Source organism: Petromyzon marinus, chromosome 17, assembly GCF_048934315.1.
Source record: "Petromyzon marinus isolate PM22_M1 ecotype Great Lakes invasive population chromosome 17, UKy_Petmar_22M1.pri1.0, whole genome shotgun sequence".
Classification (NCBI taxonomy): Eukaryota; Metazoa; Chordata; class Hyperoartia; order Petromyzontiformes; family Petromyzontidae; genus Petromyzon; species Petromyzon marinus.
This window is the reverse complement of record NC_133683.1, coordinates 18,916,828-18,939,410: the sequence shown is the minus strand read 5'-3', so window position 1 is coordinate 18,939,410 and position 22,583 is coordinate 18,916,828. Positions and strand designations below refer to the sequence as shown.

The following is a 22,583-nucleotide window of genomic DNA, read 5'->3' as shown; positions in this document are numbered from 1 at the left end:
CACATGAATGCGCTCTCTATGTCCAGAGACAGCTCAGTAAGAGCCATGGTACCTGAATCTAGTTACTCAGTGCAGAGCAAGTGGAGGTGTTGCTGGGTATGTGTTTACATATAGAGGGAATTCTATATACTTTCAACGTTAAACACAGGAATTTGTCTTTCATCATAATGAGTACATAATCACCCTTTTGTGTCAGTCCATTTCTAGATGAGGTTCTCCCCTTAATGAGCGTTTTTTTAAACCATACTTCACCAAAGCTGACCAGTGCCGGTTGGTGAAGATGCAAGGAGACAAGCTTAGAGCGCAATGGATCTTCTGCCCATCAAAGCCAAGCAGCTTATAACGCCTGGTGGTCGCCCAATCAAGGAATATCCAAGCTCGGATTCTGCCTGGATGTATCAGTTCCGATGTCGCAGGGTCTTTAAGGTCCCCCTTGGCAGCCACGCAGACCCACGAGCTCTGGCGATGAATTCCCCAGCGCGGATGAGCTGCGCCCGGGAGGGAGTGAATCCCATGAAGTTGGAAGCAGGCGCGGGCAGTGAAGAGACTCCGGGGAAGGTGAGACTCGGGTGACCACATCCGTAGTTTTGTCGCCACAGCCAGGCGACGCTGGGCTCTCAAGGCGGGCGGGCGAGGGCGATGAGATGCAAGGGACCTCAAATCGAGAGGAGCTTCACTCGGGGTTTGGGAGAGGAAGCCGCTGGCTGCAAGGGCGGAGGGCACGGCGAGGGGGGGTGGAGCTAAGAGGGTTGGGAGAGAGCACGGGGAGTGGGAGTAAAGTGAGTGGAGAGAAGTTAGGAGAGGTGGGAGAGAATGCTATCTTATTGCTGGTCGCTCAATGTGATTTTAAACATTGAGATGTCACATTTCGAGTCACGTGCTCAATTGTGCTCACCAATGTTTTGCTGGGAGATTGTGCTTCTAGTCATGTTTTGCTGAGAAAACCACGTGACCAGTAATTGTAAATCGTGTTAAAAGATTTCCGCAGCCTAGATTTGGTCGGTTTGGTAATGTTTCCCTCTGTTTAAACCCGTGACTGGTTGGTTGCTGCTCGTACAGCTGCAGGTCTTTTGTTAATCCACTGCTGGATGAAGGCCATTTGCAGTCTGTGCGGATTATTGGCGTAATTTGGCCATACTTCAAGCACCTGATTACGGTTTTGTTGGTTTTTAAGCTTTACACATCTAGATTTAGATGGTTTCGTTATATTTCGCGGTATTTGTCGTAGATAGATCGTGTATACGTTTGTATTTTGTCGTAAAAAAGGAACAAAACACGTTTTTTGTCTTGAAAACAGCAATTTCATGCAAACTTCCAGCAATCAAACGTGCCCCCTGATGGACGTAAATTACTCTTTTTTCAGTTATCAACGTTACTGTTTGAGATTGTGGAAGATTTTACCGCGATTTAGCCAAAATATAAGCTTACAGCTGCAATATACTAAAAATCCTGTATAAATGTATTTATTTGCAAGGAAATGACACTTTTAATGGGTATGGCCATAGAACAACGCCCCCTACTGGTAGAACAGCGCCCCCTACTGGTAGAACAGCGCCCCCTAGTGGTCACAACTGGTTAGTGTTAATGCAAAAAAATGTCTTCTCTCTCTTCTTTCCCCTTCCCAGCTGGTCCACGTCTCCCCCACGTCTACGTCTCTGCACCTTGGGCTCCATCTCCTCTCCACAGCTCCGCCTGCATTTTGTACACAGAGACACACCTTAGCACATACACACATGTTGGTTAGAACATACACACATGTTGGTTAGAACATACACACATGTTGGTGATACATTGACATACTTTGCACTGTGGTTATTCAGCACTCACCTTTGCCAGGGCTCGAACCTCAGTCCTCCAGACTCCAGGGCTGCCTCTCATCCCCGTGAGCCACCGAGTGCTTACACAGATACACGGGACTCCGCGTGGTGTAGTGATTGCACTGCGTGCACCTGGCTGGAGAAATACAGGCGGTGACGTCATCACACACTTTGTATATCAGCAAAAGTATTTAATGGGATTTGAACCCGGGTCAGCAGCTTCAGAGGCAGTCAAAACAACCATTACACCACACGGGCTCCCAATTGGTTCGCATGTCCAGGTTATTACATCTTCGACATTTTACAAACCTTTTCAGTTGCATATTTTAAAATATGAAAAAAATAAAATTAACGTTTTTTTCTCGTTTGTTTGAATAAAAAAAAATTCGTGAAAAGATGTGAACCCCACGAATTCTAAAACTTAAACCAACAAGCTCGATGATGTCCTCGTATAATTTGTAAAATAACTAAAATGTAAGCCGTGATTTGAACCTGGGTTGCCAGCTTCTAGGGATAGCCATGCTACCCTTTACACTACGAGAACCCTGTGGGAATTTTCCCTCTTCTGGTTGTTAGATCATTGTCACTTTTATTTAAGCGTATTGTAAAAAACTATAGTATTAAGCCATATTCCCACGACAGTTTTTGATCGCTATGGAATCATTGCACTACGACTTCCCAGCTACGCATGCTCGCTGCTTGACCACCAAACGGTTCTGCATGCAGCCAGTCGCCGCTTTGCAGAGTAACACCGCTTACAGACTTCGCACAAACTACCTTCGTTTTTAATGTTCACCTCTGACGGTTCGATCATGCGCCAAAGCTGCCTCCAGGCGGGACAAGGAGGGAGTCGGCGGGTATAAAAGTGGTGATTTTGTGTTTGTTATATATAAAACGAACCTATGTATAGGGAGCCCACTGAGCTCTGTCGCTCTTTTTCAGAGGCGACCTGACCACACACGACAGCTCATCGAAGTGGCTTCTATCACATGTGGGTATAATAATAAAAAAACACATGATCTCAATGCACGTTTCTAATTTTGGAGGGCAAAACCGGAGGAACCCAGAAGGAGAAAACGATGGTGCGAACTTGCAAGCCTCATGCGTCCCAGGCGAGGGAGATAATGTCTAACTTCGCCACCGTGACGCCCTCTCGTGTTGCTGGTCACCCACCCCCTCATGTACCGTGCCGTTTTTCATACGTGAGAACTAAAAGCACGTGCGCTAAACGGTTATTTGAGCTATAAGGGGGGTGGGTCCTCTTAAATCTGTGTACACACACACACACATCTGGGTGGATTTATCATTCACGCGTACACACACACACACGTGGCCCTGCCATGCACAGGCAGGGAACCCGCAGGACTGGCCAGGTGAGCTCTCTCAACACAGTTTCCGACCTCACCAACCGGGACGGACCCGCCTCAAAGCACTGGGGTCTCGGTTCAAATCCAGACTAGGGTGAGAGGTTACGGAGAAGATGGGACGTTTCCCAGACCTCAGAGTGTCAACACACCCGTTTAGACTCCAGGATGTGGTGCATCTCGGACGTCTGCAGGTGAAGGTGACGTGAGCAGGTGAAGTGGAGAGCAGTCAACTGCGAGGTGAAGCCACGCAGATGGGAGATTTAAATACACGCGGTGCGGGGAGGCATTGCATTCAATGAAGAGCCACAGCCAGGGCCAGGCAGCTCCCTGCGTATAGCACGGAGAGACACTGCACCTGGAGCCCGGAGACCCTGCACATGGAGCCCGGAGACCCTGCACCTGGAGCCCGGAGACCCTGCACGTGGAGCGCGGAGACCCTGCATTTGGAGCCAGGAGACCCTACACATGGAGCCTTCCGAAGCGTAAGTTGCCCCTGGTTTTGGTGATGGCTCCGTGCTAAGTGACGCTTCGATGCCGGGATGAGAATGAATGGGAGAGGAGGGGAGGAGGCGTGAAGCTCTGCACTGGGTTTTCATGTTGATTCGGTAAGATTTAATTTCACCCCTTGTAGTCTGGAAGCCACGTGAATGCGCTCTCTATGTCCAGAGACAGCTCAGTAAGAGCCATGGTACCTGAATCTAGTTACTCAGTGCAGAGCAAGTGGAGGTGTTGCTGGGTATGTGTTTACGTATAGAGGGAATTCAATATACTTTCAACGTTAAACACAGGAATCTGTCTTTCATCATAATAAGTACATAATCACCCTTTTGTATCAGTCCACTTCTGGATGAGGTTCTCGCCTTAATGAGCGTTTTTTAAACCATACTTCACCAAAGCTGACCAGTGGCGGTTGGTGAAGACGCACGGAGACAAGCTTAGAGCGCAATGGATCTTCGGCCCATCAAAGCCAAGCAGCCTATAACGCCTGGTGGTCGCCCAGTCAAGGAATATCCAAGCTCGGATTCTGCCTGGATGTATCAGTGCCGATGTCGCAGGGTCTTTAAGGTCCCCCTTGGCAGCCACGCAGACCCACGGGCTCTGGCGATGAATTCCCCAGCGCGGATGAGCTGCGCCCGGGAGGGAGTGAATCCCATGAAGTTGGAAGCAGGCGCGGGCAGTGAAGAGACTCCGGGGAGGGTGAGACTCGGGTGACCACATCCGGAGTTTTGTCGCCACAGCCAGGCGACGCTGGGCTCTCAAGGCGGGCGGGCGGGCGAGGTTCGATGAGATGCAGGGCACCTCAAATCGAGAGGAGCTTCACTCGGGGTTTGGGAGAGGAAGCCACTGGCTGCAAGGGCGGAGGGCACGGCGAGGGGAGTGGAGCTAAGAGGGTTGGGAGAGAGCACGGGGAGTGGGAGTAAAGTGAGAGGAGAAAGGTTAGGAGAGGTGGGAGAGAATGCTATCTTATTGCTGGTTGCTCAATGTGATTTTAAACATTGAGATGTCACATTTCGAGTCACGTGTTCAATTGTGATTTTAAACATTGAGATGTCACATTTCTAGTCACGTGTTCAATTGTGCTCACCAATGTTTTGCTGGGAGATTGTGCTTCTAGTCATATTTTGCTGAGAAAACCACGTGACCAGTAATTGTAAATCGTGTTAAAAGATTTCCGCAGCCTAGATTTGGTCGGTTGGGTAATGTTTCCCTCTGTTTAAACCCGTGCCTGGTTGGTTGCTGCTTGTACAGCTGCTGGTCTTTTGTTAATCCACTGCTGGATGAAGGCCATTTGCAGTCTGTGCGGATTATTGGCGTAACTTGGCCATACATCAAGCACCTGATTACCGTTTTGTTGGTTTTTAAGCTTTAAACATCTATATTTAGATGGTTTCGTTATATTTCGCGGTATTTGTCGTAGATAGATCGTGTATAAGTTTGTATTTTGTCGTAAAAAAAGAAACAAAACACGTTGTTTGTCTTGAAAACAGAAATTTCATGCAAACTTCCAGCAATCAAACGTGCCCCCTGATGGACGTAAATTACTCTTTTTTCAGTTATCAACGTTATTGTTTGAGATTGTGGAAGATTTTACCGCGATTTAGCAAAAATATTAGCTTACAGCTGCAATATACTAAAAATCCTGTACAAATGTATTTATTTGCAAGGAAATGACACTTTTAATGGGTATGGCCATAGAACAACGCCCCCTACTGGTAGACCAGCGCCCCCTACTGGTAGAACAGCACCCCCTAGTGGTCACAACTGGTTTGTGTTAATGCAAAAAATATAAATGTCTTCTCTCTCTTCTTTCCCCTTCCCAGCTGGTGCACGTCTCCGTCTCTGCACCTTGGGCTCCATCTCCTCTCCCCAGCTCCGCCTGCATTTTGTACACAGAGACACACGTTAGCACATACACATACGTTGGTTAGAACATACACACATGTTGGCTAGAACATTGACATACTTTGCACTGCGTGTTTATTCAGCACTCACCTTTGCCAGGGCTCGAACCTCAGTCCTCCAGACTCCAGGGCTGCCTCTCATCCCCGTGAGCCACCGAGTGCTTACACAGATACACGGGACACCGCGTGGTGTAGTGATTGCACTGCGTGCACCTGGCTGGAGAAATACAGGCGGTGACGTCATCACACACTTTGTATATCAGCAAAAGTGTAAAGTGGGATTTGAACCCGGGTCAGCAGCTTCAGAGGCAGTCAAAACATCCCTTACACCACACGGGCTCACAATTGTTTCTCATGTCCAGGTTATTACATCTTCGACATTTTACAAACCTTTTCAGTTGCATATTTAAAAATATGAAAAAAATAAAATTAACGTTTTTTTCTCGTTTGTTGGAATAAAAAAAAATTCGTGAAAAGATGTGAACCCCACGAATTCTAAAACTTAAACCAACAAGCTCGATGATGTCCTCGTATATTTTGTAAAATAACTAAAATATAAGCCGTGATTTGAACCTGGGTTGCCAGCTTCTAGGGGTAGCCATGCTACCCTTTACACTACGAGAACCCTGTGGGAGTTTTCCCTCTTCTGGTTGTTAGATCATTGTCACTTTTATTTAAGCGTATTGTAAAAAAATACAGGATTAAACCATATTCCCACGACAGTTTTTGATCGCTATGGAATCATTGCACTACGACTTCCCAGCTACGCATGCTCGCTGCTTGACCACCAAACGGTTCTGCATGCAGCCAGTCGCCGCTTTGCAGAGTAACACCGCTTACAGACTTCGCACAAACTACCTTCGTTTTTAATGTTCACCTCTGACGGTTCGATCATGCGCCAAAGCTGCCTCCAGGCGGGAGAAGGAGGGAGTCGGCGGGTATAAAAGTGGTGTTGTTGTGTTTGTTATATATGAAACGAACCTATGTGTAGGGAGCCCACTGAGCTCTGTCGCTCTTTTTCAGAGGCGACCTGACCACACACGACAGCTCATCGAAGTGGCTTCTAACACATGTGGGTATAATAATATAAAAAAATCACATGATCTCAACGCACGTTTCTAATTTTGGAGGGCAAAACCGGAGGAACCCAGAAGGCGAAAACAAATCCATGCGGCCACCACGATGGTGCGAACTTGCAAGCCTCATGCGTCTCAGGCGAGGGAGATAATGTCTAACTTCGCCACCGTGACGCCCTCTCGTGTTGCTGGTCACCTACCCCCTCATGTACCGTGCCGTTTTTCATACGTGAGAACTAAAAGCACGTGCGCTAAACGGTTATCTGAGCTATAAGGGGGGTGGGTCGTCTTTATTTGTGTACACACACACACACACATCTGGGTGGATTTATCATTCACGCGTACACACACACACACGTGGCCCTGCCATGCACAGGCAGGAAACCCGCAGGACTGGCCAGGTGAGCTCTCTCAACACAGTTTCCGACCTCACCAACCGGGACGGACCCGCCTCAAAGCACTGGGGTCTCGGTTCAAATCCAGACTAGGGTGAGAGGTTACGGAGAAGATGGGAAGTTTCCCAGACCGCAGAGTGTCAACACACCCGTTTAGACTCCAGGATGTGGTGCATCTCGGACGTCTGCAGGTGAAGGTGACGTGAGCAGGTGAAGTGGAGAGCAGTCAACTGCGAGGTGAAGCCACGGAGATGGGAGATTTAAATACACGCGGTGCGGGGAGGCATTGCATTCAATGAAGAGCCACAGCCAGGGCCAGGCAGCTCCCTGCGTATAGCACGCAGAGACCCTGCATTTGGAGCCAGGAGACCCTACACCTGGAGCCATTGAAACCCTGCACATGGAGCCTTCCGAAGCGTAAGTTGCCCCTGGTTTTGGTGATGGCTCCGTGCTAAGTGACGCTTCGATGCCGGGATGAGAATGAATGGGAGAGGAGGGGAGGAGGCGTGAAGCTCTGCACTGGGTTTTCATGTTGATTCTGTAAGATTTAATTTCACCCCTTGTAGTCTGGAAGCCACATGAATGCGCTCTCTATGTCCAGAGACAGCTCAGTAAGAGCCATGGTACCTGAATCTAGTTACTCAGTGCAGAGCAAGTGGAGGTGTTGCTGGGTATGTGTTTACATATAGAGGGAATTCTATATACTTTCAACGTTAAACACAGGAATTTGTCTTTCATCATAATGAGTACATAATCACCCTTTTGTGTCAGTCCATTTCTAGATGAGGTTCTCCCCTTAATGAGCGTTTTTTTAAACCATACTTCACCAAAGCTGACCAGTGCCGGTTGGTGAAGATGCAAGGAGACAAGCTTAGAGCGCAATGGATCTTCTGCCCATCAAAGCCAAGCAGCTTATAACGCCTGGTGGTCGCCCAATCAAGGAATATCCAAGCTCGGATTCTGCCTGGATGTATCAGTTCCGATGTCGCAGGGTCTTTAAGGTCCCCCTTGGCAGCCACGCAGACCCACGAGCTCTGGCGATGAATTCCCCAGCGCGGATGAGCTGCGCCCGGGAGGGAGTGAATCCCATGAAGTTGGAAGCAGGCGCGGGCAGTGAAGAGACTCCGGGGAAGGTGAGACTCGGGTGACCACATCCGTAGTTTTGTCGCCACAGCCAGGCGACGCTGGGCTCTCAAGGCGGGCGGGCGAGGGCGATGAGATGCAAGGGACCTCAAATCGAGAGGAGCTTCACTCGGGGTTTGGGAGAGGAAGCCGCTGGCTGCAAGGGCGGAGGGCACGGCGAGGGGGGGTGGAGCTAAGAGGGTTGGGAGAGAGCACGGGGAGTGGGAGTAAAGTGAGTGGAGAGAAGTTAGGAGAGGTGGGAGAGAATGCTATCTTATTGCTGGTCGCTCAATGTGATTTTAAACATTGAGATGTCACATTTCGAGTCACGTGCTCAATTGTGCTCACCAATGTTTTGCTGGGAGATTGTGCTTCTAGTCATGTTTTGCTGAGAAAACCACGTGACCAGTAATTGTAAATCGTGTTAAAAGATTTCCGCAGCCTAGATTTGGTCGGTTGGGTAATGTTTCCCTCTGTTTAAACCCGTGACTGGTTGGTTGCTGCTCGTACAGCTGCAGGTCTTTTGTTAATCCACTGCTGGATGAAGGCCATTTGCAGTCTGTGCGGATTATTGGCGTAACTTGGCCATACTTCAAGCACCTGATTACCGTTTTGTTGGTTTTTAAGCTTTAAACATCTAGATTTAGTTGGTTTCGTTATATTTCGCGGTATTTGTCGTAGATAGATCGTGTATAAGTTTGTATTTTGTCGTAAAAAAAGAAACAAAACACGTTGTTTGTCTTGAAAACAGAAATTTCATGCAAACTTCCAGCAATCAAACGTGCCCCCTGATGGACGTAAATTACTCTTTTTTCAGTTATCAACGTTATTGTTTGAGATTGTGGAAGATTTTACCGCGATTAAGCAAAAATATTAGCTTACAGCTGCAATATACTAAAAATCCTGTACAAATGTATTTATTTGCAAGGAAATGACACTTTTAATGGGTATGGCCATAGAACAACGCCCCCTACTGGTAGACCAGCGCCCCCTACTGGTAGAACAGCGCCCCCTAGTGGTCACAACTGGTTAGTGTTAATGCAAAAAATATAAATGTCTTCTCTCTCTTCTTTCCCCTTCCCAGCTGGTCCACGTCTCCGTCTCTGCACCTTGGGCTCCATCTCCTCTCCACAGCTCCGCCTGCATTTTGTACACAGAGACACACGTTAGCACATACACACATGTTGGTTAGAACATACACACATGTTGGTGAAACATTGACATACTTTGCACTGTGTGTTTATTCAGCACTCACCTTTGCCAAGGCTCGAACCTCAGTCCTCCAGACTCCAGGGCTGCCTTTCATCCCCGTGAGCCACCGAGTGCTTACACAGATACACGGGACTCCGCGTGGTGTAGTGATTGCACTGCGTGCACCTGGCTGGAGAAATACAGGCGGTGACGTCATCACACACTTTGTATATCAGCAAAAGTGTTAAGTGGGATTTGAACCCGGGTCAGCAGCTTCAGAGGCATTCAAAACATCCATTACACCACACGGGCTCACAATTGTTTCCCATGTCCAGGTTATTACATCTTCGACATTTTACAAACCTTTTCAGTTGCAAATTTTAAAATATGAAAAAAATAAAATTAACGTTTTTTTCTCGTTTGTTTGAATAAAAAAAAAATTCGTGAAAAGATGTGAACCCCACGAATTCTAAAACTTAAACCAACAAGCTCGATGATGTCCGCGTATAATTTGTAAAATAACTAAAATATAAGCCGTGATTTGAACCTGGGTTGCCAGCTTCTAGGGGTAGCCATGCTACCCTTTACACTACGAGAGCCATGTGGGAGTTTCAGCTCTTCTAGTTGTTAGATCATTGTCACTTTTATTTAAACGTATTGTAAAAAACTATAGTGTTAAGCCATATTCCCACGACAGTTTTTGATCGCCATGGAATCATTGCACTACGACTTCCCAGCTACGCATGCTCGCTGCTTGACCACCAAACGGTTCTGCATGCAGCCAGTCGCCGCTTTGCAGAGTAACACCGCTTACAGACATCGCACAAACTGCCTTCGTTTTTAATGTTCACCTCTGACGGTTCGATCATGCGCCAAAGCTGCCTCCAGGCGGGACAAGGAGGGAGTCGGCGGGTATAAAAGTGGTGTTTTTGTCTTTGTTATATATGAAACTACCTATGTGTAGGGAGCCCACTGAGCTCTGTCGCTCTTTTTCAGAGGCGACCTGACCACACACGACAGCTCATCGAAGTGGTTTCTATCACATGTGGGTATAATAATATAAAAAAATCACATGATCTCAACGCACGTTTCTAATTTTGGAGGGCAAAACCGGAGGAACCCAGAAGGCGAAAACAAATCCATGCGGCCACCACGATGGTGCGAACTTGCAAGCCTCATGCGTCTCAGGCGAGGGAGATAATGTCTAACTTCGCCACCGTGACGCCCTCTCGTGTTGCTGGTCACCTACCCCCTCATGTACCGTGCCGTTTTTCATACGTGAGAACTAAAAGCACGTGCGCTAAACGGTTATCTGAGCTATAAGGGGGGTGGGTCGTCTTTATTTGTGTACACACACACACACACATCTGGGTGGATTTATCATTCACGCGTACACACACACACGTGGCCCTGCCATGCACAGGCAGGAAACCCGCAGGACTGGCCAGGTGAGCTCTCTCAACACAGTTTCCGACCTCACCAACCGGGACGGACCCGCCTCAAAGCACTGGGGTCTCGGTTCAAATCCAGACTAGGGTGAGAGGTTACGGAGAAGATGGGAAGTTTCCCAGACCGCAGAGTGTCAACACACCTGTTTAGACTCCAGGATGTGGTGCATCTCGGACGTCTGCAGGTGAAGGTGACGTGAGCAGGTGAAGTGGAGAGCAGTCAACTGCGAGGTGAAGCCACGGAGATGGGAGATTTAAATACACGCGGTGCGGGGAGGCATTGCATTCAATGAAGAGCCACAGCCAAGGCCAGGCAGCTCCCTGCGTATAGCACGCAGAGACCCTGCACCGGGAGACCGGAGACCCTGCACATGGAGCCCGGAGACCCTGCACCTGGAGACCGGAGACCCTGCACATGGAGCGCAGAGACCCTGCACTTGGAGCCAGAAGACCCTGCACATGGAGCCAGGAGACCCTGCACTTGGAGCCAGGAGACCCTGCACCTGAAGCGCGGAGACCCGGCACGTGGAGCCAGGAGACCCTGCACATGGAGCCCGGAGACCCTGCACTTGGAGCCAGGAGGCCCTGCACATGGAGCCCGGAGACCCTGCACATGGAGCGCGGAGACCCTGCACGTGGAGCGCGGAGACCCTGCACCTGGAGCCAGGAGACCCTGCACCTGGAGCCAGGAGACCCTGCACTTGGAGCCTTCTGAAGCGTAAGTTGCCGCTGGTTTTGGTGATGGCTCCGTGCTAAGTGACGCTTCGATGCCGGGATGAGAATGAATGGGAGAGGAGGGGAGGAGGCGTGAAGCTCCGGACTGGGTTTTCATGTTGATTTGGGAAGATGTTATTTCACCCCTTGTAGTCTTGAAGCCACATGAATCTGCTCTATATGTCCAGAGACAGCTCAGTAAGAGCCATGGTACCTGAATCTAGTTACTCAGTGCAGAGCAAGTGGAGGTGTTGCTGGGAATGTGTTTACGTATAGAGGGAATTCTATATACTTTCAACGTTAAACACAGGAATCTGTCTTTCATCATAATAAGTACACAATCACCCTTTTGTGTCAGTCCACTTCTGGATGAGGTTCTCCCCTTAATGAGCGTTTCTTAAACCATACTTCACCAAAGCTGACCAGTGGCGGTTGATGAAGACGCACGGAGACAAGCTTAGAGCGCAATGGATCTTCTGCCCATCAAAGCCAAGCAGCCTATAACGCCTGGTGGTCACCCATTCAAGGAATATCCAAGCTCGGATTCTGCCTGGATGTATCAGTGACGATGTCGCGGGGTCTTTAAGGTCCCCCTTTCCAGCCACGCAGACCCACCGAGCTCTGGCGATGAATTCCCCAGCGCGGATGAGCTGCGCCCGGGAGGGAGTGAATCCCATGAAGTTGGAAGCAGGCGCGGGCAGTGAAGAGACTCCGGGGAGGGTGAGACTCGGGTGACCACATCCGGAGTTTTGTCGCCACAGCCAGGCGACGCCGGGCTCTCAAGGCGGGCGGGCGGGCGAGGTTCGATGAGATGCAGGGGACCTCAAATCGAGGGGAGCTTCACTCGGGGTTTGGGAGAGGAAGCCGCTGGCTGCAAGGTCTTAGGGCACGGCGAGGGGGAGTGGAGTTAATGGGTAGAGGTGCGGGAGAGAGCACGGGGAGTGGGAGTAAAGTGAGAGGAGATAGGTTAGGAGAGGTGGGAGAGAATGCTATCTTATTGCTGGTCGCTAAATGTGATTTTAAACATTGAGATGTCACATTTCGAGTCACGTGTTCAATTGTGATTTTAAACATTGAGATGTCACATTTCTAGTCACGTGTTCAATTGTGCTCACCAATGTTTTGCTGGGAGATTGTGCTTCTAGTCATATTTTGCTGAGAAAACCACGTGACCAGTAATTGTAAATCGTGTTAAAAGATTTCCGCAGCCTAGATTTGGTCGGTTGGGTAATGTTTCCCTCTGTTTAAACCCGTGACTGGTTGGTTGCTGCTCGTACAGCTGCAGGTCTTTTGTTAATCCACTGCTGGATGAAGGCCATTTGCAGTCTGTGCGGATTATTGGCGTAACTTGGCCATACTTCAAGCACCTGATTACCGTTTTGTTGGTTTATAAGCTTTAAACATCTAGATTTAGATGGTTTCGTTATATTTCGCGGTATTTGTCGTAGATAGATCGTGTGTAAGTTTGTATTTTGTCGTAAAAAAAAGAAACAAAACACGTTTTGTGTCTTGAAAACAGAAATTTCATGCAAACTTCCAGCAATCAACGTGCCCCCTGATGGACGTAAATTACTCTTTTTTCAGTTATCAACGTTACTGTTTGAGATTGTGGAAGATTTTACCGCGATTTAGCAAAAATATCAGCTTACAGCTGCAATATACTAAAAATCATGTACAAATGTATTTATTTGCAAGGAAATGACACTTTTAATGGGTATGGCCAAAGAACAACGCCCCCTACTGGTAGAACAGCGCCCCCTACTGGTAGAACAGCGCCCCCTAGTGGTCACAACTGGTTTGTGTTCATGCAAAAAATATAAATGTCTTCTCTCTCTTCTTTCCCCTTCCCAGCTGGTCCACGTCTCCGTCTCTGCACCTTTGGCTCCATCTCCTCTCCACAGCTCCGCCTGCATTTTGTACACAGAGACACACGTTAGCACATACACACATGTTGGTTAGAACATACACACATGTTGGTTAGAACATACACACATGTTGGTGATGCATTGACATACTTCGCACTGCATGTTTGTTCAGCACTCACCTTTGCCAGGGCTCGAACCTCAGTCCTCCAGGCTCCAGGGCTGCCTCTCATCCCCGTGAGCCACCGAGTGCTTACAGAGATACACGGGACTCCGCATGATGTAGTGATTGCACTGCGTGCACCTGGCTGGAGAAATACAGGCGGTGACGTCATCACACACTTTGTATATCAGCAAAAGTGTTAAGTGGGATTTGAACCCGGGTCAGCAGCTTCAGAGGCAGTCAAAACATCCATTACACCACACGGGCTCACAATTGTTTTGCATGTCCAGGTTATTACATCTTCAACATTTTACAAACCTTTTCAGTTGCATATTTTAAAATATGAAAAAAATGAACGTTTTTTTCTCGTTTGTTTGAATAAAAAAAAGATTCGTAAAAAGATGTGAACCCCACGAACTCTTAAACCAACAAGCTCGATGATGTCCTCGTATAATTTGTAAAATAACTAAAATATAAGCCGTGATTTGAACCTGGGTTGCCAGCTTCTAGGAGTAGCCATGCTACTCTTTACACTACGAGAACCCTGTGGGAGTTTTCCCTCTTCTGGTTGTTAGATAATTGTCACTTTTATTTAAGCGTATTGTAAAAAAATATAGGATTAAACCATATTCCCACGACAGTTTTTGATCGCTATGGAATCATTGCACTACGACTTCCCAGCTACGCATGCTCGCTGCTTGACCACCAAACGGTTCTGCATGCAGCCAGTCGCCGCTTTGCAGAGTAACACCGCTTACAGACTTCGCACAAACTACCTTCGTTTTTAATGTTCACCTCTGACGGTTCGATCATGCGCCAAAGCTGCCTCCAGGCGGGACAAGGAGGGAGTCGGCGGGTATAAAAGTGGTGTTTTTGTGTTTGTTATATATAAAACGAACCTATGTGTAGGGAGCCCACTGAGCTCTGTCGCTCTTTTTCAGAGGCGACCTGACCACACACGACAGCTCATCGAAGTGGCTTCTATCACATGTGGGTATAATAATAAAAAAAATCACATGATCTCAACGCACGTTTCTAATTTTGGAGGGCAAAACCGGAGGAACCCAGAAGGAGAAAACGATGGTGCGAACTTGCAAGCCTCATGCGTCCCAGGCGAGGGAGATAATGTCTAACTTCGCCACCGTGACGCCCTCTCGTGTTGCTGGTCACCCACCCCCTCATGTACCGTGCCGTTTTTCATACGTGAGAACTAAAAGCACGTGCGCTAAACGGTTATCTGAGCTATAAGGGGGGTGGGTCGTCTTTATTTGTGTACACACACACACACACATCTGGGTGGATTTATCATTCACGCGTACACACACACACACGTGGCCCTGCCATGCACAGGCAGGGAACCCGCAGGACTGGCCAGGTGAGCTCTCTCAACACAGTTTCCGACCTCAGCAACCGGGACGGACCCGCCTCAAAGCACTGGGGTCTCGGTTCAAATCCAGACTAGGGTGAGAGGTTACGGAGAAGATGGGAAGTTTCCGAGACCGCAGAGTGTCAACACACCCGTTTGGACTCCAGGATGTGGTGCATCTCGGACGTCTGCAGGTGAAGGTGACGTGAGCAGGTGAAGTGGAGAGCAGTCAACTGCGAGGTGAAGCCACGCAGATGGGAGATTTAAATACACGCGGTGCGGGGAGGCATTGCATTCAATGAAGAGCCACAGCCAAGGCCAGGCAGCTCCCTGCGTATAGCACGCAGAGACCCTGCACCTGGGGCCCGGAGACCCTGCACATGGAGCCCGGAGACCCTGCACCTGGAGCCCGGAGACCCTGCACGTGGAGCGCGGAGACCCTGCATTTGGAGCCAGGAGACCCTACACATGGAGCCTTCCGAAGCGTAAGTTGCCCCTGGTTTTGGTGATGGCTCCGTGCTAAGTGACGCTTCGATGCCGGGATGAGAATGAATGGGAGAGGAGGGGAGGAGGCGTGAAGCTCTGCACTGGGTTTTCATGTTGATTCGGTAAGATTTAATTCCACCCCTTGTAGTCTGGAAGCCACGTGAATGCGCTCTCTATGTCCAGAGACAGCTCAGTAAGAGCCATGGTACCTGAATCTAGTTACTCAGTGCAGAGCAAGTGGAGGTGTTGCTGGGTATGTGTTTACATATAGAGGGAATTCTATATACTTTCAACGTTAAACACAGGAATTTGTCTTTCATCATAATGAGTACATAATCACCCTTTTGTATCAGTCCATTTCTAGATGAGGTTCTCCCCTTAATGAGCGTTTTTTTAAACCATACTTCACCAAAGCTGACCAGTGCCGGTTGGTGAAGACGCAAGGAGACAAGCTTAGAGCGCAATGGATCTTCTGCCCATCAAAGCCAAGCAGCCTATAACGCCTGGTGGTCGCCCAATCAAGGAATATCCAAGCTCGGATTCTGCCTGGATGTATCAGTGACGATGTCGCAGGGTCTTTAAGGTCCCCCTTGGCAGCCACGCAGACCCACGAGCTCTGGCGATGAATTCCCCAGCGCGGATGAGCTGCGCCCGGGAGGGAGTGAATCCCATGAAGTTGGAAGCAGGCGCGGGCAGTGAAGAGACTCCGGGGAGGGTGAGACTCGGGTGACCACATCCGTAGTTTTGTCGCCACAGCCAGGCGACGCTGGGCTCTCAAGGCGGGCGGGCGGGCGAGGTTCGATGAGATGCAAGGGACCTCAAATCGAGGGGAGCTTCACTCGGGGTTTGGGAGAGGAAGCCGCTGGCTGCAAGGGCGGAGGGCACGGCGAGGGGGGGTGGAGCTAAGAGGGTTGGGAGAGAGCACGGGGAGTGGGAGTAAAGTGAGTGGAGAGAAGTTAGGAGAGGTGGGAGAGAATGCTATCTTATTGCTGGTCGCTCAATGTGATTTTAAACATTGAGATGTCACATTTCGAGTCACGTGCTCAATTGTGCTCACCAATGTTTTGCTGGGAGATTGTGCTTCTAGTCATATTTTGCTAAGAAAACCACGTGACCAGTAATTGTAAATCGTGTTAAAAGATTTCCGCAGCCTAGATTTGGTCGGTTGGGTAATGTTTCCCTCTGTTTAAACCCGTGACTGGTTGGTTGCTGCTCGTACAGCTGCAGGTCTTTTGTTAATCCACTGCTGGATGAAGGCCATTTGCAGTCTGTGCGGATTATTGGCGTAACTTGGCCATACTTCAAGCACCTGATTACCGTTTTGTTGGTTTTTAAGCTTTAAACATCTAGATTTAGTTGGTTTCGTTATATTTCGCGGTATTTGTCGTAGATAGATCGTGTATAAGTTTGTATTTTGTCGTAAAAAAAGAAACAAAACACGTTGTTTGTCTTGAAAACAGAAATTTCATGCAAACTTCCAGCAATCAAACGTGCCCCCTGATGGACGTAAATTACTCTTTTTTCAGTTATCAACGTTATTGTTTGAGATTGTGGAAGATTTTACCGCGATTAAGCAAAAATATTAGCTTACAGCTGCAATATACTAAAAATCCTGTACAAATGTATTTATTTGCAAGGAAATTACACTTTTAATGGGTATGGCCATAGAACAACGCCCCCTACTGGTAGACCAGCGCCCCCTACTGGTAGAACAGCGCCCCCTAGTGGTCACAACTGGTTAGTGTTAAAGCAAAAAATATAAATGTCTTCTCTCTCTTCTTTCCCCTTCCCAGCTGGTCCACGTCTCCGTCTCTGCACCTTGGGCTCCATCTCCTCTCCACAGCTCCGCCTGCATTTTGTACACAGAGACACACGTTAGCACATACACACATGTTGGTTAGAACATACACACATGTTGGCTAGAACATTCACACATGTTGGTGAAACATTGACATACTTTGCACTGCGTGTTTATTCAGCACTCACCTTTGCCAGGGCTCGAACCTCAGTCCTCCAGACTCCAGGGCTGCCTCTCATCCCCGTGAGCCACCGAGTGCTTACACAGATACACGGGACTCCGCGTGGTGTAGTGATTGCACTGCGTGCACCTGGCTGGAGAAATACAGGCGGTGACGTCATCACACACTTTGTATATCAGCAAAAGTGTTAAGTGGGATTTGAACCCGGGTCAGCAGCTTCAGAGGCAGTCAAAACATCCATTACACCACACGGGCTCACAATTGTTTCGCGTGTCCAGGTTATTACATCTTCGACATTTTACAAACCTTTTCAGTTGCATATTTTAAAATATGAAAAAAAATGAACGTTTTTTTCTCGTTTGTTTGCATAAAAAAAATTCGTGAAAAAATGTGTACCCCATGAACTCTAAAACTTAAACCAACAAGCTCGATGATGTCCTCGTATAATTTGTAAAATAACTAAAATATAAGCCGTGATTTGAACCTGGGTTGCCAGCTTCTAGGGGTAGCCATGCTACCCTTTACACTACGAGAGCCCTGTGGGAATTTTTGCTCTTCTAGTTGTTAGATCATTGTCACTTTTATCTAAACGTATTGTAAAAAACTATAGTATTAAGCCATATTCCCACGACAGTTTTTGATCGCTATGGAATCATTGCACTACGACTTCCCAGCTACGCATGCTCGCTGCTTGACCACCAAACGGTTCTGCATGCAGCCAGTCGCCGCTTTGCAGAGTAACACCGCTTACAGACTTCGCACAAACTACCTTCGTTTTTAATGTTCACCTCTGACGGTTCGATCATGCGCCAAAGATGCCTCCAGGCGGGAGAAGGAGGGAGTCGGCGGGTATAAAAGTGGTGTTTTTGTGTTTGTTATATATGAAACGAACCTATGTGTAGGGAGCCCACTGAGCTCTGTCGCTCTTTTTCAGAGGCGACCTGACCACACACGACAGCTCATCGAAGTGGCTTCTATCACATGTGGGTATAATAATAAAAAAAAATCACATGATCTCAACGCACGTTTCTAATTTTGGAGGGCAAAACCGGAGGAACCCAGAAGGAGAAAACAAATCCATGCGGCCACCACGATGGTGCGAACTTGCAAGCTTCATGCGTCCCAGGCGAGCGAGATAATGCCTAACTTTGCCACCGTGACGCCCTCTAAACACATTCCTGCGGAGGGAGCTGGTACGAACGTTGGGTTGCTCGGTCAATGGCCAGGGTCAACAACGGCGGCACCACGTGGTGTATGCAGCACAATATGCCCGAATCTGAGGGCGGGCACAAGCCGGCGTGAGTAGGTTACACGTTGAGTTTTATAAGGGCACCACGGGGTAACGAGCCCCTCCCCACCCAGCCCCACCCCTCCCACCCCCCATCCAGCCCCTCCCCACCATCCCCACCCAGCCCCTCCCCTCCCCACCCAGCCCCACCCTCCCCTCCCCAGCCTCTCCCTCCCCACCCAGCCCCTCCCCACCCTCCCCTCTCCACCCAGCCCCACCCCTCCCATTTTTGGATGCACGACAGATGGACGGACACAATAATCCCCTGTGGGCTGGTGGTGTAACCAGGAGGTTCCTGCCAGTATAATGGATTACTAATCAGAAGATCTAGGACCATCACATCAACACGGTTGAGAACCACTGAGTCACGTGTTACGTTGTTGGTCAGTCTGTGTGAAAGTGTGTACTGGACATATGCTGTCATTCACGAGCCGCAATGCACTGTTGGTGAATCCGAGACGGCTCACGTCGAGGGGCAGTCCTCTTAACAAGGCGCTTTCAGCACCGTAGAAGCAGCTTTGCCGAGTCCTTGTTATAGGCCGTCGAGGTAGCTTGCATCTTGATCGTTTTAACTGCAAACATTCCAAAACTTATTTCCTTAATGTTTCAACCCCGAATAATAATACGGCCTCGAGGCTGATTGGTTTCACTCACAGGGCAGACAAGCTCACTTAAAATGTTTTATTTATCATTCTTGCCTTCCTTAAAGGTGCTCGTTCACAACGTGGTATGACGATGTTTATTATGCACGCTACATTTAGCTACATTTTACACGTCATTATTGTCGAGGCAGCAGCTCTGCTACCGCAAAGTTCAAGTCCCAAAGCTGTTTAGAGAAATAATGATACCAACATCACGGGGTGGACACGGACCCATTATTCTAGGTATCGCGTTAAATGGGCTGCGTTTGGTCATTAAAGCATGCTGCACTTAAGAGACCCTAACAAAAATCATGGCTTAACAGGTCCCACTTGACAAAGCAATTCAGGGAAAGATCACCGCGGTCATTTTCCTCCTGGCCAATAGGAAATGTTCACATTTTTTGGGGAGTTAACGGAAACGCTCTCTGAGAAGAGTTGCGGTATTTAAAAAAACACCTCCACTCCCGCGTTACATCACGCACGGTAATGACTCACCCACCGGCCCATGTGCCATTGCCAAGTACAACTCTCATCCTAATTACATCGGTTTACTCCACGCGTGAGTAAAGCGAAATACTGAGGCATCATGCATCTTACGTTTTCTGCCACTTGAGAGAAAACAAGCACCATCCTCATGTTGAACTTCTTTCGCACCGTACGTAGCCAACCGTGCTAAATCGGAGGTGGGCAAGCAACGTGCATTTCTTCACGCAAGCACGATGATATCACGAACAACCCCCCCCAACTCCCCCCCCCCCTACTAAAGAACACGTAAACGTGTGTTTTCTTTACAAGAATAATGACCTTCCAATTACACAAATTGGCCACTCTCCATGTTATTTTTTACATTTTGTACATACGCCTATGGCAAACAGTGTCCAATATCAGCCTCCAATAACCTATACCCCCACATCCCCGCCGATTAAAGTATCCCGTCACGAAAATAAAAAATACAGCAACACCAGCTTGGCTGCAAGCCCCACGGCGCAGCCTTGCGACACACACCCTCCCTCCAAGTTGAAGTTCAAAACACAACGACTATAGCAGACAACTAAAACCCGGCAGATATATTGGCGACTATTTATAGCCACCAGTTGCTGGCGAGGAGAGAGACGACTCGTGCTCAATTTTAGTTGTGTAACGAGCTACGATTTAGGGGGTGAGCGCGACTGCAGAATTTTTTAAAGGGGCCCGCGTCACCCCGCGCGTGCGATTCATTTGTTCCACGAGCCTCTGGAGAAACAGCCGCAGCTTTGGGCGAGCGAGTTTTGATGGCGGGCTAGCGACAGCTCCAGCCAAGGGCAGGATAATCTGCACCTTCATCGGGAGAGGGGAGTGGGAGGCTTGACACGTCTTTGTCGCCGGCGATCTACTTGATGTTAACCACCTCGCCTGGTATACACGAGGTCGTGGCGTTCGATCCCACCCCCTGACTTACGCCTGCTGTATATTTGGAGTTTGCGTGTCTCTCTCTCCGGGTCCCCCCGGTTCCTTTCCCTCCACATGCGTTTAGAGTGTTGTTTCTGCTATACATTTCCACACGATGAGCGACTTCCGTTGAGCTATCATTTGTGGCCAGGTCGCTTCTGAAAAAGAGCTATATAGCTCAGTGGGCTTTCTTTACTTGGTAAAAATTAAAAATAAACATAGTTTAGATTTAGTTTACTGAAGTGGCCGCACGCAGACCCACCTGGTTGCAATTCTTATTTTTTTTCATCTTCTTAAAGCGCAGAGGTTTTAATGGCCGAGTTGCCAAGCCAAACTCCGTTTGCACAACAATACTAAACCGCCTGTGGTAATTATTCGAATCCTCACTTCTCCGAGATCAAATGCTCAATGATGTGGCTGGGCTGAGTCAAAGAGGGTCAGTTGTATTCTTGTTTCCTTTCTTTTTTGTTATAAACCACTGAAGGATGGTTAAGGAGTGGTACAAAAGCCAGAAGGCAAGCCTCTCACGAGCATACACACATTCATGGTCAAGATCTCGTGACTTGAAATAGCAACTAAAACGCGCGTTTGTTTGCGCTGTCAATGGGAAATTAAAAGTGACGAATGGATAGTTCTAATGGCACGAACCAGCAATTGTAAACTGCTGCCAAGTGAAAGATACGCGATAGGAAATGGACAATCACATGATCCATTCTAGATTTGAAGCTTTCGTGACTGCAAGGATCCATACTCTTTGGGTCTATTCGGTAAAGTCACGTAGGTAAAAAAATAAAATAAAACAATAAAAAAGTAAAAAAATAATCATATGATCGTGAGCACTTCTCAAGCAGCCATTGATCATCCACACAATCTACAGGGCTTAATGCGAAGCGATGTGCACGATGCTGATCACCCATTGGCAGAAGACGTTCGCGTAAACAGGCCGATCGTCGGAGATGGAAAAAGCGCACGAGAAAAACGAGGGGCGCTCCCGTCTGTTTAAAAAAAGATGAAATAAACACTCTTTCATTTGAGATTAACGTAGCAAATGTGAACAAATGGTTTGGGCTCTTATCACGGAGGCTATTTAAACACGTTGGGTGATGGCACCGCATGCACATTTTTTACCGAAACAAGTGGTCCGCTCCCAACCGTGTCCGTGCAACACGTCGAAGAAAAGGTTGTTGATGTCTCCTCTATAAACCAGAGATCGAGAACTCTACCAAATTGTGAATGCGACGAGGTGCAAGCCGTCAAACGCACGCCACTGATGACTACCCCAATACAGCACGCGTGCTCTGGTGGAACTAGCGGACTCCACTCAGCTACCCCAATACAGCACGTGTACTCTGGTGGAACAAGTCCACTCCACCCAGCTACCCCAATACAGCACGCGTACTCTGCTGTAACTAGCGGACTCCACTCAGCTACCCCAATACAACACGCGTACTCTGGTGGAATTAGCGGACTCCACTCAGCTACCCAAATACAGCACGCATACTCGTGGAACAAGTGGACGACTCCACTCAGCTACCACCATGGATGCTGACGTGGAATGGCTTACAACGTGAAACTTACAGTTGCAGCCCTATTGTTGTTTTTTTTTCACACGGCATACGAACAAAATTACTAAACGAAGTATTATTGAGCTTGCTAGAAGAGATAGGTCAACTAGCAAAACTAGCCGAACCAGCAAAAACGATCCGGTAACGCTTTGTAATTTAAAGCTGTGCATAAACCGATACAGAGGCAATGGCTGTGTCCGCTCAGCGCGTACTGCGTGCGGACGTTCCTTAAGATCCCTTAAACAGAATCAGCACAGACAGGCCACCATTTAT

At 48.4% G+C, this 22,583-nt stretch overlaps 1 long non-coding RNA gene across 7 annotated transcripts in view; it reads right to left on the bottom strand.

Annotated features, from left to right (window-relative positions):
- Window positions 1–396: 396 nt before the first annotated feature.
- Window positions 397–22,583, bottom strand: part of LOC116943214 (uncharacterized) — a 103,856-nt gene continuing 81,669 nt past the window's right edge. For 3 of the 7 annotated variants that reach the window (XR_012941935.1, XR_012941937.1, XR_012941936.1), the window contains exons 2-8: window positions 17,396–17,521; window positions 15,076–17,258; window positions 13,577–13,702; window positions 12,148–13,439; window positions 3,334–9,560; window positions 1,828–1,953; window positions 397–1,692 (exon numbers count right to left, since the gene is read on the bottom strand). This is a non-coding gene — a long non-coding RNA (uncharacterized LOC116943214). Of the gene's footprint in view, window positions 1,693–1,827; window positions 1,954–3,333; window positions 9,561–12,147; window positions 13,440–13,576; window positions 13,703–15,075; window positions 17,259–17,395; window positions 17,959–22,583 lie in introns of those variants that run through there. The other 4 variants (XR_012941940.1, XR_012941938.1, XR_012941939.1 and 1 more) reach the window with 4 other exon arrangements.